The 18100-nt window shown below is 38.9% G+C and overlaps 1 protein-coding gene across 1 annotated transcript in view; it reads left to right on the top strand.

Annotated features, from left to right (window-relative positions):
- dcc (DCC netrin 1 receptor) overlaps positions 1-18100 on the top strand; it is a 681343-nt gene that overhangs the window by 494417 nt on the left and 168826 nt on the right. The gene's annotated exons all lie outside the window — the stretch shown is intronic.

Raw genomic sequence — 18100 nt, 5'->3', positions numbered from 1 at the left:
AACAGCAATATATAAAGACTGATTACTTCACAAATGGGATTTGTTTCTGTCGATTGCTTTGTCACTTCTTGATGTTTTTTGTTGTTAGCTAGCTCGCTAGCTGCTAGCTGTGATTGCTAATAGCTAAGCTAACCTACTTCTGCTACCTACTTCGGTCCATGCGACCGAAGTAGCCCCTCTTTTAGGTGTCGCCGTGGTTCTGTGTCTCCGTGTCTCCATGGTTCTGTGTCGCCGTGGTTCTGTGTCTCCGTGGTTCTGTGTCTCCGTGGTTCTGTGTCTCCGTGGTTCTGTGTCTCCGTGTCTCCGTGGTTCTGTGTCGCCGTGGTTCTGTGTCTCCGTGGTTCTGTGTCTCCGTGGTTCTGTGTCTCCGTGGTTCTGTGTGTCCGTGGTTCTGTGTCTCCGTGGTTCTGTGTCTCCGTGGTTCTGTGTCTCCGTGGTTCTGTGTCTCCGTGGCTCTGTGTCTCCATGGTTCTGTGTCTCCATGGTTCTGTGTCTCCGTGTCTCCATGGTTCTGTGTCGCCGTGTCTCCATGGTTCTGTGTCGCCGTGGTTCTGTGTCTCCGTGGTTCTGTGTCTCCGTGGTTCTGTGTCTCCGTGGTTCTGTGTCTCCGTGGTTCTGTGTCTCCATGGTTCTGTGTCTCCATGGTTCTGTGTCTCCGTGTCTCCATGGTTCTGTGTCGCCGTGGTTCTGTGTCTCCGTGGTTCTGTGTCTCCGTGGTTCTGTGTCTCCGTGGCTCTGTGTCTCTGTGGTTCTGTGTCTCCATGGTTCTGTGTCTCCATGGTTCTGTGTCTCCGTGTCTCCATGGTTCTGTGTCTCCGTGGTTCTGTGTCTCCGTGGTTCTGTGTCTCCGTGGTTCTGTGTCTCCGTGGTTCTGTGTCTCCGTGGCTCTGTGTCTCCATGGTTCTGTGTCTCCGTGGTTCTGTGTCTCCGTGGTTCTGTGTCTCCGTGGTTCTGTGTCTCCGTGGTTCTGTGTCTCCGTGGTTCTGTGTCTCCGTGGTTCTGTGTCTCCATGGTTCTGTGTCTCCGTGGTTCTGTGTCTCCGTGGCTCTGTGTCTCCGTGGCTCTGTGTCTCCGTGGCTCTGTGTCTCTGTGGTTCTGTGTCTCCGTGGCTCTGTGTCTCCATGGTTCTGTGTCTCCGTGGTTCTGTGTCTCCGTGGTTCTGTGTCTCCGTGGCTCTGTGTCACGTTCACTCTCCTCCGTGTTTGTTTATGTTACAAACCTTCCACACCTGTGGAAGAACGCAAAGTGTCGTCCAATTGACAAAAAATATTGCTGTAAAGAGTGTGATTTGCGGCACAACGAAATGTAAGACTAAGGTAAGGACCCTGGGACTGAACATCTGGAAGTTCTGGCTTTGGTAAGAGACGAGGCAGAACAGTAAATTACAGTATCATCAGCATAAAAATTAAGCTGCGCATTTTGGACATTTTTGTCTAAATCATTTATATAAATAGTGAATAAGAGAGGACAAAGTACAGAGCCTTGGGGCACACCATTAAAGACAGACAATTTAACAGGTGTAAGCCCATCAAATTGAATGCACTGAGTTCTATCAGACAGACAGATAGACTACACTCAATCATATGACCCACTGAAGAGATGAGTCTTCAGTAAAGACTTAAAGGTTGAGACCGAGTTTGCGTCTCTCACACGGGTAGGCAGACCATTCCATAAAAATGGAGCTCTATAGGAGAAAGCCCTGCCTCCAGCTGTTTGCTTAGAAATTCTAGGGACAATTAGGAGGCCTGCGTCTTGTGACCGTAGCGTAGGTATGTACGGCAGGACCAAATCAGAAAGATAGGTAGGAGCAAGCCCATGTAATGCTTTGTAGGTTACCAGTAAAACCTTGATATCAGCCCTTGCCTTAACAGGAAGCCAGTGTAGAGAGGCTAGCACTGGAGTAATATGATCACATTTTGGGGTTCTAGTCAGGATTCTAGCAGCCGTATTTAGCACTAACTAAAGTTTATTTATTGCTTTGTCCATGTAGCTGGAAAGTAGAGTATTGCAGTAGTCTAACCTAGAAATAACAAAAGCATGGATTCATTTTTCTGCATCATTTTTGGTCAGAAAGTTTCTGATTTTTGCAAGGTTACATAGATGGAAATAAGCTGTCTTTGAAACAGTCTTGATATGTTCTTCAAAAGAGGGATCAGGGCCCAGAGTAACGCCGAGGTCCTTCACAGTTTTATTTGAGGCGACTGTACAACCATCAAGATTAATTGTCAGATTCAGCAGAAGATCTCTTTGTTTCTTGGGACCTAGAACAAGCATCTCTGTTTTGTCCGAGTTTAAAAGTAGAAAGTTTGCAGCCATCCACTTCCTTATGTCTGAAACACAGGCTTCTAGCGAGGGCAATTCTGGGGCTTCACCATGTTTTATTGAAATGTACAGCTGTGTGTCATCCACATAGCAGTGAAAGTTAACATTATGTTTTCAAATGACATCCCCAAGAGGTAAAATATATAGTGAAAACAATAGTGGTCCTAAAACGGAACCTTGCGGAACACTGAAATTTACAGTTGATTTGTCAGAGGACAAACCATTCACAGAGACAAACTAATATCTTTCCGACAGATAAGATCTAAACCAGGCCAAAACTTGTCCGTGTAGACCAATTGAAGATCTCATATTGCCCACTGTACTGAAGAGCACCCATTTTTACTGAAAATCACCCGTTGTACTGGAGATCACCCATTGTACTGAAGATCACCCATTGTACTGAAGATCACCCATTGTACTGGAGATCACCCATTGTACTTAAGATCACCCATTGTACTGGAGATCACCCATTGTACTTAAGATCACCCATTGTACTGAAAAAAACCCATTGTACTTTTTTACAGGAATGTTAATAGGTACTATTTTAGAAATAATAATTTGACAAAATGTTTTTATTAAAAGGTTAATTAAAGCTCAGGAACTCTTATATTATTATTTGCATTCAATGTTTTCAACCTTTCATCACAATATAAATAAGTATAAGGTAATACTCTGTCTGTGTGAAGTTTTAAAAGAGGCCATGACTCTGTGTAGCCTAGCACATTGCAAGGTCAACTGGATTTGAATATAAATAGGTTTTAGGGAGGATTTCCTCTGCAATAGCAACCTGCACTAGTACAGATAAATAAAGAGTGGATAGAATCCACAGAGACTCAAATCTCACTCTGCATTGCAGTATTTACGTCACAGCATTTAAGCAAAGGCCTTTCTCTTTTCCAATTGTTGAATAATTTCATTCCCAGAAACCGCCCAAATGCGTGAAGAGTCTGTTGGACCAACGTGTCAAACTTGGCCCTTTGTTAGCCAATAGCGAGAGCCGGGAGAAACTCACGGTGCAGGGGCATTGGCTGATTCTACCAACCAATCATCTCTCTTCGCAGGTAGATTATTCTAGTTTGCCACTTGTGTCCATTTGAAGATTAAGTAGATTGAGTAAGCACATTTTTTTGGTTTGTGATATGAATGGCAAAATCAGACATTCCTGTCTAGTGCCTGCCTGATTTATAGACAGCCATAGAGATATTAAATACGCATACAGGGTGTGCCTTGTTGATTGTTTTTTCCCTATAGACATTGACAACATAATGTAGCCCTATAGAACATAATGTAGACTATAGCACATAATGTAGACTATAGAACATAATGTAGACTATAGAACATAATGTAGACTATAGAACGTAATGTAGACTATAAAACATAATGTAGACTATAGAACATAATGTAGACTATAGAACATAATGTAGACTATAGAACATAATGTAGACTATAGAACGTAATGTAGATTATAGAACGTAATGTAGACTATAGAACGTAATGTAGACTATAAAACATAATGTAGACTATAGAACATAATGTAGACTATAGCACATAATGTAGACTATAGCACATAATGTAGACTATAGAACATAATGTAGACTATAGAACATAATGTAGACTATAGCACATAATGTAGACTATAGAACGTAATGTAGACTATAAAACATAATGTAGACTATAGAACATAATGTAGACTATAGCACATAATGTAGACTATAGCACATAATGTAGACTATAGAACGTAATGTAGACTATAAAACATAATGTAGACTATAGAACGTAATGTAGACTATAGAACGTAATGTAGACTATAGAACGTAATGTAGACTATAAAACATAATGTAGACTATAAAACATAATGTAGACTATAGAACATAATGTAGACTATAGCACATAATGTAGACTATAGCACATAATGTAGACTATAGAACATAATGTAGACTATAGAACGTAATGTAGACTATAGAACGTAATGTAGACTATAGAACGTAATGTAGACTATAAAACATAATGTAGACTATAAAACATAATGTAGACTATAGAACATAATGTAGACGATAGAACATAATGTAGACTATAGAACATAATGTAGACTATAGAACATAATGTAGACGATATAACATAATGTAGACTATAGAACATAATGTAGACTATAGAACATAATGTAGACTATAAAACATAATGTAGACTATAGAACATAATGTAGACTATAGAACATAATGTAGACTATAAAACATAATGTAGACTATAGAACATAATGTAGACTATAAAACATAATGTAGACTATAGAACATAATGTAGACTATAGAACATAATGTGGACTATAGAACATAATGTAGACTATAGCACATAATGTAGACTATAGCACATAATGTAGACTATAGAACATAATGTAGACTATAGAACATAATGTAGACTATAGAACATAATGTAGACGATAGAACATAATGTAGACTAAAGAGCATAATGTAGACTATAGAACATAATGTAGACTATAGAACATAATGTAGACTATAGAACATAATGTAGACTATAAAACATAATGTAGACTATAGAACATAATGTAGACTATAGAACATAATGTAGACTATAAAACATAATGTAGACTATAGAACATAATGTAGACGATAGAACATAATGTAGACCTATAAAACATAATGTAGACTATAGAACATAATGTAGACTATAGAACATAATGTAGACTATAGAACATAATGTAGACTATAGAACATAATGTAGACGATAGAACATAATGTAGACTATAGAACATAATGTAGAACATAATGTAGACTAGAACATAATGTAGACTATAGAACATAATGTAGACCTATAAAAAATAATGAACATAATGTAGACTACAGAACATAATGTAGACTATAGAACATTATGTAGACTATAAAACATAATGACTATAGAACATAATGTAGACTATAAAACATAATGTAGACTATAGAACATAATGTAGACCTATAAAACATAATGTAGACTACAGAACATAATGTAGACTACAGAACATAATGTAGACTATAGAACATAATGTAGACCTATAAGACATAATGTAGACTACAGAACATAATGTAGACTATAGAACATAATGTAGACTATAGAACATAACGTAGCCCCATAGCACATAATGTAGACTATATAACATAATATAGACCTATAGAACATAATGTAGACTATAGAACATAATGTAGACTATAGAACATAATGTAGACTACAGAACATAATGTAGACTATAGAACATAATGTAGACTATAGAACATAACGTAGCCCTATAACACATAATGTAGACTATATAACATAATATAGACCTATAAAACATAATGTAGACTATAGAACATAATGTAGACTATAGAACATAATGTAGACTATAAAACATAATGTAGACTATAGAACATAATGTAGACTATAGAACATAATGTAGACTATAGAACATAATGTAGACTATAGCACATAATGTAGACTATAGCACATAATGTAGACTATAGAACATAATGTAGACTATAGAACATAATGTAGACTATAGAACATAATGTAGACGATAGAACATAATGTAGACTAAAGAGCATAATGTAGACTATAGAACATAATGTAGACTATAGAACATAATGTAGACTATAGAACATAATGTAGACTATAAAACATAATGTAGACTATAGAACATAATGTAGACTATAGAACATAATGTAGACTATAAAACATAATGTAGACTATAGAACATAATGTAGACGATAGAACATAATGTAGACCTATAAAACATAATGTAGACTATAGAACATAATGTAGACTATAGAACATAACGTAGCCCTATAACACATAATGTAGACTATATAACATAATATAGACCTATAAAACATAATGTAGACTATAGAACATAATGTAGACTATAGAACATAATGTAGACCTATAAAACATAATGTAGACTATAGAACATAATGTAGACCTATAAAAAATAATGTAGACCTATAGAACATAATGTAGACTACAGAACATAATGTAGACTACAGAACATATCGTAGACTATAGAACATTATGTAGACTATAAAACATAATGTAGACTATAGAACATAATGTAGACTATAAAACATAATGTAGACTATAGAACATAATGTAGACCTATAAAACATAATGTAGACTACAGAACATAATGTAGACTACAGAACATAATGTAGACTATAGAACATAATGTAGACCTATAAGACATAATGTAGACTACAGAACATAATGTAGACTATAGAACATAATGTAGACTATAGAACATAACGTAGCCCCATAGCACATAATGTAGACTATATAACATAATATAGACCTATAGAACATAATGTAGACTATAGAACATAATGTAGACTACAGAACATAATGTAGACTATAGAACATAATGTAGACTATAGAACATAACGTAGCCCTATAACACATAATGTAGACTATATAACATAATATAGACCTATAAAACATAATGTAGACTATAGAACATAATGTAGACTATAGAACATAATATACACTATAGAACATAATGTAGACTATAGAACATAATGTAGACTATAGAACATAATGTAGATTATAGAACATAATGTAGACTATAGAACATAATGTAGACTATAGAACATAATGTAGACTATAGAACATAATGTAGACGATAGAACATAATGTAGACCTATAAAACATAATGTAGACTATAGAACATAATGTAGACTATAGAACATAATGTAGACTATAGAACATAATGTAGACTATAGAACATAATGTAGACTATAGAACATAATGTAGACGATAGAACATAATGTAGACTATAGAACATAATGTAGACTATATAACATAATGTAGACCTATAGAACATAATGTAGACTATAGAACATAATGTAGACTATAGAACATAATGTAGACTATAGAACATAATGTAGACTGTAAAACATAATGTAGACTATAGAACATAATGTAGACTATAGAAACATAATGTAGACTATAGAACATAATGTAGACTATAGAACATAATGTAGACCTGTAGATTATAATGTAGACCATAGAACATAATGTAGACCTGTAGACTTCTATGTTCTCTTCCTATCTACTACCGTCAACATGAGGTGAATTCTCTCCATGACTGTCTATGGGCTAAGATGACAACCAGCTAGTTATTGTTGTTAGTGGTGCAAAGAGGGAATTATTGTCCTAAATGGTTTCCATTTGCACTGACTCACTGATGATAAAATGTGCTATACATTCAGCCGACTACGCCATATTCTCCCGTTACCCATTTCAGCTTCCTATAATTAATATGTTGTGTCATACATGAAATATAATATAATATAATATAATATGCATGTATAAATTACTATTAATTCACTGGGGGTGAATCTAATGGCTTATTTGTCTGCTACAGTCTTCCCTCCCTTGTATCCGGGCAGATTTCCCCCTGTGCTTTTCTTAGTGGAGCAATTAGTGCTGGTACAATAAGGCCAAATGACACTTACTGCTTGTCATTCAATCAGTGTGCGTGTGTGCATGTGTGCGTGTGTGTGTGTGTGTGTGTGTGTGTGTGTGTGTGTGTGTGTGTGTGTGTGTGTGTGTGTGTGTGTGTGTGTGTGTGTGTGTGTGTGTGTGTGTGTGTGTGTGTGTGTGTGTGTGTGTGTGTGTGTGTGTGTGTCTCTGTGTGTTTGCCATTCTCTTAATCACCACCATGCCACCATTCCAACCTCCAGAGGCTTCCAAAGCTTTAGCACAGAGAGAGAGAGAGACACACACACACACACACACCCAAACGCACATACACACACAGAGAGCTCCCAACGAGCCTCCCTTTACAGCAATCAACCCTGTTGTAATCAATTAAGATCATGGTCTGAACGAGGGAACAGGTGGCTGTAAATGTTAATAGATTCTTCTATATCCACGAGGGTTACACAAGATGAATATTGAACACGCTCAACTTGATCAGAGAGAGGATTGGGGCTGCCTCAGGGGTCGCCTCGGTGCCTGTCTGTATATCTGACAAGATGAAGAAACATGGACGGATGCAGGGATGGAAATGAAGCCAGTCCGCTAGCCAGAGGCTAGTACTATTCCGACTAGGCTAGTAGAAAATGTATCAGGGTTCAGCCTAGCAAGCCAGTGAAATGTTGTCTATTCAAACACTGCATGGGTCTGAATGTTACCCGGGCTGGTAGAAATCTAAGAATACAAGCACGGCAGAATGTTACTAGTAGAAATCTAAGAAAACAAGCACGGCAGAATGTTACTAGTAGAAATCTAAGAAAACAAGCACGGCAGAATGTTACTAGTAGAAATCTAAGAATACAAGCACGGCAGAATGTTACTAGAGTAGAAATCTAAGAAAACAAGCACGGCAGAATGTTACTAGTAGAAATCTAAGAATACAAGCACGGCAGAATGTTACTAGTAGAAATCTAAGAAAACAAGCACGGCAGAATGTTACTAGTAGAAATCTAAGAAAACAAGCACGGCAGAATGTTACTAGTAGAAATCTAAGAAAACAAGCACGGCAGAATGTTACTAGTAGAAATCTAAGAATACAAGCACGGCAGAATGTTACTAGTAGAAATCTAAGAATGTGAAGGGATGGGATTCTACATTCTTTAAGTCTCTCTTTCTTAATTGTCTTTGCTTCATTCCTTGCAACCTGTTTCCAATGTTCCTCCCCTGTCCTCTGACCTTCTCCTCCAATACCTTCTGAGAAGCCGCAGGGAGAGAAATGCAGGAATCGAGCCAAAGAAGAAAAAACATTGAGAAAGAGATCGTTAGATTGGCCCAGACCTGACTAAACTATCCCAGAAAAACATTGAGAAAGAGATCGTTAGATTGGCCCAGACCTGACTAAACTATCCCAGAAAAACATTGAGAAAGAGATCGTTAGATTTGCCCAGACCTGACTAAACTATCCCAGAAAAACATTGAGAAAGAGATCGTTAGATTTGCCCAGACCTGACTAAACTATCCCAGAAAAACATTGAGAAAGAGATCGTTAGATTTGCCCAGACCTGACTAAACTATCCCAGAAAAACATTGAGAAAGAGATCGTTAGATTGGCCCAGACCTGACTAAACTATCCCAGAAAAACACAGCTCAATGCTCCTCCACCCCAGCTTCAGGCAGACAGGAAATGAATCTCGGTCGCTGGTGGAGAAGGGCAATCCCAAATTGCAACCAATTACCTATTTAGTGCACTACTTTTGCCCAGGACCAATAGAGTTCCCATAGAGCTTTAGTCAAAAGTAGTGCAAGTCCTAGGCCGTAGGGTGCCATTTGGGATGTATGATCCAAGGCAGCATCACGTAGATCAGACTGGATCAGACTGGATCAGACTGGATCAGACTGGACTGGATGCATTGGCAGCTGTGTCGTGTGAATTCTAATTGGTTTATTTGCATGTTAACAGGCTCCCTCTCCTCTGCAGATGGCACACTTGGCCATTGTGTGTGTGAGTGTGTGTGTGTGTGTGTGTGCGTGCATGTGTGTGTGTGTGTGTGCATGCGCGTGCGTGCGTGTGTGTGTGTGCGCACAACTGGCAGTAACACGAGACATGTTTGAGTCAATGTGACAGTCGTTAAACATACGATAGCATTCCTTCACAGTCTCACAGGCACCAGGGTCTACTAGGTAACGAATGTGTCACAAATGCCACCCTATTCCCTAATGGGCCCCGGTCAGAAGTAGTGCACTATGTAGGGAATAGGGTTTCCATTTGGGATGCACACACAACTGACTGCTCCTGGGTTTCAGAAAGGTTTTTTACTAATCAGAGCGTTCAGTACTGTATGTGTCTGTTTGCACAAAGTAGATCCAATGACACGATGGCAGAACTGGAGGGATATGAAGAGTTGTGTTTGACACGTCTACAGGCCCCCCCCTGTCTTTTTTTTTTTTTCTATTTTCGTTTTGTAACCTTTAACCTTTGACGAGAGAAAGGAGATGTTGGTTCATTATTGGAATGAAAGAAGAAGAAGAAGAAGAAGAAGAAGAAGAAGAAGAACTGTTGACGTTTGGACATCATTCTATGACATCATTCTATGACATCATTCTATGACATCATTCTGCACGATTAGATACAGAGACATCCATGACAAATACATGTATAATATATATATATATATATGACAAAGACTGACCAGTTTAATATATATGTATATATATATATATATATGATTTGTTTTGAATGTTCAATTTAATTACCGGTATTTACTTATTATTTTAAACTAGGACATTCACATGCCCTTATACATTAAAACCCTTGTCATAATATGCTATAGATAGATTTACATAATGTCAAAGTGTCCGTTTACAAAACACTGGATCAATAAGAGATCCTAGCTTTTTCAGCTGGATTAAACTGGTCAGTCTTTGTCATTGGAAAGAGCAGGTGTTCTTAATGTTTTGTACACTCAGTGTTTATTTAGTGTAGAAGAAGTCACATAATTATGCACAAGCGGGCACCTTCACTACCGTTAGGGAGATGCTGTAATCCTTAATTGGATTTTGGCAACTTCTGAGCTGCTCTAAGTGATAATCAAAATGTTACTGTTTTGTAATATATTGTGCAATACTTGTAACTTTTTTTGCGTCCAGTGAAGCTCAGTTAGAAGAGCATAGTGCTTGCAACACCAGGGGTTCTGGGTTCGATTCCCACAGGGTACCAGTATGAACGTGTCTGCACTCACTAACTGTAAATCACTCTGGATGAGAGGCTCTGCTAAAATAACTAAGATGTAAATGTAAAATGTTTGGAGATTGAATCCAAGCCAGCCCAGATGGAATCCCTCCTCTTCCTGTCAGGATTTTAATCATGAAGATTCTGTTTCTCTTTTCTAAGGTGTTTCAGTGAAAAGACATGATTTATATTTTACACATTTAAAGATTTGTCAAGCCTGGCCATCTGCATAATGGGGTAGATGAGGTCAGTACAACATAGTGGGGTAGATGAGGTCAGTACAACATAGTGGGGTAGATGAGGTCAGTACAACATAGTGGGGTAGATGAGGTCAGTACAACATAGTGGGGTAGATGAGGTCAGTACAACATAGTGGGGAAGATGAGGTCAGTACAACATAGTGGGGTAGATGAGGTCAGTACAACATAGTGGGGAAGATGAGGTCAGTACAACATAGTGGGGTAGATGAGGTCAGTACAACATAGTGGGGTAGATGAGGTCAGTACAACATAGTGGGGTAGATGAGGTCAGTACAACATAGTGGGGTAGATGAGGTCAGTACAACATAATGGGGTAGATGAGGTCAGTACAACATAGTGGGGTAGATGAGGTCAGTACAACATAGTGGGGTAGATGAGGTCAGTACAACATAGTGGGGTAGATGAGGTCAGTACAACATAGTGGGGTAGATGAGGTCAGTACAACATAGTGGGGTAGATGAGGTCAGTACAACATAGTGGGGAAGATGAGGTCAGTACAACATAATGGGGTAGATGAGGTCAGTACAACATAGTGGGGTAGATGAGGTCAGTACAACATAGTGGGGTAGATGAGGTCAGTACAACATAGTGGGGTAGATGAGGTCAGTACAACATAGTGGGGGAGATGAGGTCAGTACAACATAGTGGGGGAGATGAGGTCAGTACAACATAGTGGGGGAGATGAGGTCAGTACAACATAGTGGGGGAGATGAGGTCAGTACAACATAGTGGGGGAGATGAGGTCAGTACAACATAGTGGGGAAGATGAGGTCAGTACAACATAGTGGGGTAGATGAGGTCAGTACAACATAGTGGGGTAGATGAGGTCAGTACAACATAGTGGGGTAGATGAGGTCAGTACAACATAGTGGGGTAGATGAGGTCAGTACAAGACACTTCTTTATCCCATGATGCATTTGATGTTATGGTATTGACATTGTTACAGTGTTATGGTATTGTAATTGTGACAGTGTTATGGTATTGACATTGTGACAGTGTTATGGTATTGACATTGTGACAGTGTTATGGTATTGACATTGTGACAGTGTTATGGTATTGACATTGTGACAGTGTTATGGTATTGACATTGTGACAGTGTTATGGTATTGTAATTGTGACAGTGTTATGGTATTGACATTGTGACAGTGTTATGGTATTGACATTGTGACAGTGTTATGGTATTGACATTGTGACAGTGTTATGGTATTGACATTGTGACAGTGTTATGGTATTGACATTGTGACAGTGTTATGGTATTGACATTGTGACAGTGTTATGGTATTGACATTGTGACAGTGTTATGGTATTGACATTGTTACAGTGTTATGGTATTGTAATTGTGACAGTGTTATGGTATTGACATTGTGACAGTGTTATGGTATTGTAATTGTGACAGTGTTATGGTATTGACATTGTGACAGTGTTATGGTATTGACATTGTGACAGTGTTATGGTATTGACATTGTGACAGTGTTATGGTATTGACATTGTTACAGTGTTATGGTATTGTAATTGTGACAGTGTTATGGTATTGACATTGTGACAGTGTTATGGTATTGTAATTGTGACAGTGTTATGGTATTGACATTGTGACAGTGTTATGGTATTGACATTGTGACAGTGTTATGGTATTGACATTGTGACAGTGTTATGGTATTGACATTGTGACAGTGTTATGGTATTGACATTGTGACAGTGTTATGGTATTGACATTGTGACAGTGTTATGGTATTGACATTGTGACAGTGTTATGGTATTGACATTGTGACAGTGTTATGGTATTGACATTGTGACAGTGTTATGGTATTGACATTGTGACAGTGTTATGGTATTGACATTGTGACAGTGTTATGGTATTGACATTGTGACAGTGTTATGGTATTGACATTGTGACAGTGTTATGGTATTGACATTGTGACAGTGTTATGGTATTGACATTGTGACAGTGTTATGGTATTGACATTGTGACAGTGTTATGGTATTGACATTGTGACAGTGTTATGGTATTGACATTGTGACAGTGTTATGGTATTGACATTGTTACAGTGTTATGGTATTGTCATTGTGACAGTGTTATGGTATTGACATTGTGACAGTGTTATGGTATTGACATTGTGACAGTGTTATGGTATTGACATTGTGACAGTGTTATGGTATTGACATTGTGACAGTGTTATGGTATTGACATTGTTACAGTGTTATGGTATTGTAATTGTGACAGTGTTATGGTATTGACATTGTGACAGTGTTATGGTATTGACATTGTTACAGTGTTATGGTATTGTAATTGTGACAGTGTTATGGTATTGACATTGTGACAGTGTTATGGTATTGACATTGTGACAGTGTTATGGTATTGACATTGTTACAGTGTTATGGTATTGTAATTGTGACAGTGTTATGGTATTGACATTGTGACAGTGTTATGGTATTGACATTGTGACAGTGTTATGGTATTGACATTGTATGTCTAGCCTACTTTTACTTCACAGCCACTTGGGGTTCTACTGTATCATTCGTCTATATATATATATATATATATATATATTCAGTATATATATATATATATATATATATTCAGTATATCTGTGTGTGTGTGTTAAATTAGGTGGTATATACAGTCAATGACCAGTTTATTCGGTACACCCTTTGCCTCCAGAATACTTTGGGACGTAGAAACGTTGTTCAGTTGGTATCATGGGACGTAAAGTGTGCCAGGAAAACATTCTCCACACCATTACCCCACCGCCATCAGTCTGTGCTGTTGACACCAGTCAGGATGGGGGCCATGGACTCATGCCTCTGACACCAAATCATGAGTCTGCTCTCAGCATGACGCAAAAGGAACTGGGATTCGTCTAACCAGGCAATGTTTTTTCAAAATCGAATCAAATTGAATTTGTCACGTTCGCTGAATAAAACAGGTGTCGACTTGAGATGATTTCCTACGAGCCTTTCCCAACAATGAGTTAAAAAATATATAACAAATATAAATAATGAAATGGTAAAGGAAAGGGGGATGAACTGAAATGTCTCTTCCGCATTTACCCCAACACCTCTGACTCAGAGAGGGGGGGGCTGCCTTAATCGACATCCACGTCATCGGCTCCCGGGGAACATTGGGTTCACTGCCTTGTCCAGGTGCAGAACGACAGTACCAGATCAATGTGGAGCTATATACAGGAAGTACCAGATCAATGTGGAGCTGTATACAGGAAGTACCAGATCAATGTGGAGCTGTATACAGGAAGAACCAGATCAATGTGGAGCTGTATACAGGAAGTACCAGATCAATGTGGAGCTATATACAGGAAGAACCAGATCAATGTGGAGCTGTATACAGGAAGTACCAGATCAATGTGGAGCTATATACAGGAAGAACCAGATCAATGTGGAGCTGTATACAGGAAGTACCAGATCATTGTGGAGCTATATACAGGAAGAACCAGATCAATGTGGAGCTGTATACAGGAAGTACCAGATCAATGTGGAGCTATATATAGGAAGTACAAGATCAATGTGGAGCTGTATACAGGAAGTACCAGATCAATGTAGAGCTATATACAGGAAGTACCAGATCAATGTGGAGCTATATACAGGGAGTACCAGATCAATGTGGAGCTATATACAGGAAGTACCAGATCAATGTAGAGCTATATACAGGAAGTACCAGATCAATGTGGAACTATATACAGGGAGTACCAGTACCAGATCAATGTGGAGCTATATACAGGGAGTACCAGTACCAGATCAATGTGGAACTATATACAGGAAGTACCAGATTAATGTGGAGCTATATACAGGGAGTACCAGTACCAGATCAATGTGGAACTATATACAGGGAGTACCAGTACCAGATCAATGTGGAACTATATACAGGGAGTACCAGTACCAGATCAATGTGGAGCTATATACAGGGAGTACCAGTACCAGATCAATGTGGAGCCTAATACAGGAAGTACCAGATCAATGTGGAGCTATATACAGGGAGTACCAGATCAATGTGGAGCTATATACAGGAAGTGCCAGATCAATGTGGAGCTATATACAGGAAGTACCAGATCAATGTGGAGCTATATACAGGAAGTACCAGTACCAGATCAATGTGGAGCTATATACAGAGCTATATACAGGGAGTACCAGATCAATGTAGAGCTATATACAGGAAGTACCATATATATACCAGATCAATGTGGAGCTATATACAGGGAGTACCAGTACCAGATCAATGTGGAGCTATATACAGAGCTATATACAGGGAGTACCAGATCAATGTGGAGCTATATACAGGAAGTACCAGATCAATGTGGAGCTATGTACAGGAAGTACCAGTACCAGATCAATGTGGAGCTATATACAGAGCTATATACAGGGAGTACCAGATCAATGTAGAGCTATATACAGGAAGTACCATATATATACCAGATCAATGTGGAGCTATATACAGGGAGTACCAGTACCAGATCAATGTGGAGCTATATACAGAGCTATATACAGGGAGTACCAGATCAATGTGGAGCTATATACAGGAAGTACCAGATCAATGTGGAGCTATGTACAGGAAGTACCAGTACCAGATCAATGTGGAGCTATATACAGAGCTATATACAGGGAGTACCAAGTCAACGTGGAGCTATATACAGGGTGAAGTGACTAGGCATCAGGATAGATAATAATAAGGTATTTGAGGTAGATATGTACATGAAGGCAGGGTAAAGTGACTAGGCATCAGGATAGATAATAATAAGGTATTTGAGGTAGATATGTACATGAAGGCAGGGTAAAGTGACTAGGCATCAGGATAGATAATAATAAGATATTTGAGGTAGATATGTACATGAAGGCAGGGTAAAGTGACTAGACATCAGGATAGATAATAATAAAGTAGTTGAGGTAGATATGTACATGAAGGCAGGGTAAAGTGACTAGACATCAGGATAGATAATAATAAAGTATTTGAGGTAGATATGTACATGAAGGCAGGGTAAAGTGACTAGACATCAGGATAGATAATAATAAAGTATTTGAGGTAGATACAGTGCATTCATGTTTAATGAATAACATGTTTAATACCACAATATTACAATATGCAGTGCATTCGGAAAATATTCAGACCCCTTTATTTTTTCCACATTTTGTTACTTTTAGCCCAAAATTGATTAAATAAAACATTTTCCTCATCAACCTTCACTTGAGATGTTTATACATCTTCATTGGAGTCCACCTGTGGTCATGTCTTTTGTCACCTGTATATATAAAGGTCCCACAGTTGAAAAAAAAACAAGCCATGAGGTCGAAGGAAATGTCTGTAGAACTCCGAGACAGGATTTTGTCGAGGCACATATTTGGGGAAGGATACCAAAACATTTCTGCAGCATTGAAGGTCCCCAAGAACACAGTGGCCACCATCATTCCTAAATGGAAGAAGTTTGAAACCACCAAGACTCTTCCTAGAGCTGGCCGCCCAGCTAAACTGATCAATCAGGGGAGAAGGGCCTTGGTCAAGGAGGTGACCAAGAACCCGATGGTCACTCTGACAGAGCTCCAGAGTTCTGTGGAGATGGGAGAACCTTCCAGAAGGAGAACCTTCTCTGCAGCACACCACCAATCAGTCCTTTATGGCCAGAAGGAAGCCACTTTTCAGTTAAAGGCACATGACAGCCCACTTGGAGTTTACCAAAAGGCACCTAAAGGACTCTTAGACCATGAGGAACAAGATTCTCTGGTCTGATGAAACCAAGACTGAATTATTTGGCCTCAATGCCAAGTGTCACATCTAGAGGAAACCTGGCACCATCCCTACGGTGAAGCACTGTGGTGGCAGCATCATGCTGTGGGGATGTTTTTCAGCGGAAGGGACTGGGAGACTAGTCAGGATCGAGGAAAAGGTGAATGGAGCAAAGTACAGAGAGATCCTTGATGAAGACCTGCTCAGGACCATAGACTGGATGAAGGTTCACCTTCTAAACAGGACAACGACCCTAAGCACAAAGCCAAGACAACGCAGGAGTGGCTTCGGGGCAAGTCTCTGAATGTCCTTGAGTTGCCCAGCCAAAGCCCGGACATGAACCCGGGCTTTGGCTGGGTTCAACCTGAAAATAGACCTGAAAATAGACCTGAAAATAGCTTTGCAGCAACGCTCCCTATCCAACCTGACAGAGCTTGAGAGGATCTGCAGAGAAGAATGGGAGAAACTCCCCAAATACAGGTGTGCCAAGCTTGTAGCGTCTTACCCAAGAAGACACAATGCTGTAATCGCTGCCAAAGGTGCATACATTTACATTTACATTTAAGTCATTTAGCAGACGCTCTTATCCAGAGCGACTTACAAATTGGTGCATTCACCTTATGACATCCAGTGGAACAGTCACTTTACAATAGTGCATCTAAATCTTTTAAGGGGGTGAGAAGGATTACTTTATCCTATCCTAGGTAATCCTTAAAGAGGTGGGGTTTCAGGTGTCTCTGGAAGGTGGTGATTGACTCCGCTGTCCTGGCGTCGTGAGGGAGTTTGTTCCACCATTGGGGGGCCAGAGCAGCGAACAGTTTTGACTGGGCTGAGCGGGAACTGTACTTCCTCAGTGGTAGGGAGGCGAGCAGAGTAAAGGGTCTGAATACTTATGTAAATGTGATATCTCCGTTTTTTATATTTAATACATTTACAGAAATGTCTAAAAACCTGTTTTTGCTTTGTCATTATGGGTTATTGTGTATAGCTTGATGAGGGGAGGAAAAAAACTATTGAATCCATTTTAGAATAAGGCTGTAATGTAACACAAGGTGGAAAAATCATGGGGTTTGAAAACGTTATATACATTGAGTGGACAAAACATTAAGAACACCTGCTCTTTCCATG

Source organism: Oncorhynchus keta, chromosome 12 (genome assembly GCF_023373465.1).
Source record: "Oncorhynchus keta strain PuntledgeMale-10-30-2019 chromosome 12, Oket_V2, whole genome shotgun sequence".
NCBI classification, from domain to species: Eukaryota; Metazoa; Chordata; class Actinopteri; order Salmoniformes; family Salmonidae; genus Oncorhynchus; species Oncorhynchus keta.
This window is presented reverse-complemented; position numbering and strand designations above follow the sequence as displayed.